Here is a 1,414-nt window from a genome sequence, read left to right as displayed (position 1 = left end):
GACTGTATTGACATTCCACAGTGGATAACCAAATGTTGTTATTTGCTATGAGTAGAGCCATCCTTTCCTATGTTACAGGTTTTGTGAAGGCAGATAAGGTAACATATGGCTTACAATTGATTTCTAATTGTGACACATTGGCATCTTATTTTCTTTCTAATTTTTCATGATTTGGAGAGTAAGGAATTAAAAGAAAGTCTCACTCCATGGAAAAATCTCATCCCATGGACATATGTCATCTCATGAATAGAAAGCTTAGAAAACTAGTTTATAGATAAAAATACAAACATACTTAATAATTCATTTCAAATGAAAAGATATAAATGAAGATATACTTGGTTCTTTCCCAATAAAAACTAAATGGATATACTCATTCTTTATAAACCAAAGCAATTAATTTAAATATACCCAATTTTTAGAAACCAAACCAACTAATTTACAACCAAATAAAAACATCAAAGACAAAAATGAATTATTATCAAAATAAAATTGTGATTTTTTTATTATCATATATAATGAATATAATATGTAATTTTCATACAAAATTAGAAAAATAAAATATACAGGTTGATTATCTAAAAAATATTAAAATGAAATTTATAAAAATTTAATAAGTGTAAAGTTTATAAAAAATTAAGATAAGGTAAATATTGTAAATATATAAATTAATACTTTTTCAATAATTTATCATGGTACTGAGCATTAATGAGCTGCCATCAACCCATTTACTTTCAACATAATACATATCCATTTTCCATACCAAAAAAAGAGAGACTTGTAATCCCACACAAAAAGAGTGTAGTTTTTCTTTGAGCATTGGAAGTAACTAAACAACGAGCTGAAATAGTGACAATTAAGGATGAGGCAAGCCCTTGGATATATGGACGATCAAGAAAAAGTCCGTGTCTCTCAATTAAGCTTCATCATAAAATCCTTATGTCCATGTTAGGATTGTTATGTAATGATTTTCCATTGATTTAAAACAATAAGGTTATGTTGAATCTCTACTTTATGTTATGATATTGTATGGTTAGCTTGAAATTTATTTGTTTTTTTCCTCCTAATCACTTAAATTAGATATTGAAATGGTAACCTCAATGTCTCACGTGGCTATGAATGTTTGTTAGAGTTGTTTCAAAAAGGTTTAAATAAAACATATAAAACAACAATGCACAAAATCTACACATAGGATGGGAAGCGCTAAGTGAGTGTATACATAAATTTAATGATTAAGACACCTAAAGCTGATAACGAAGTGAGTGTATACATAAATTTAATTACTAAGGTACCTAAAACTGATAACTAAAGGATGGGAAGCGCCAAGTGAGTGTATACATAAATTTAATGATTAAGATACTAAAGTTGATAACAAAGTGAGTGTATATATAAATTTAATTACTAAGGTACCTAAAAC

The sequence above is a fragment of the Pinus tabuliformis genome, chromosome 6 (genome assembly GCF_031772625.1).
Source record: "Pinus tabuliformis cultivar Carrire ecotype Pingquan chromosome 6, CPIR1, whole genome shotgun sequence".
In the NCBI taxonomy this organism is placed as follows: domain Eukaryota; kingdom Viridiplantae; phylum Streptophyta; class Pinopsida; order Pinales; family Pinaceae; genus Pinus; species Pinus tabuliformis.
This window is presented reverse-complemented; position numbering follows the sequence as displayed.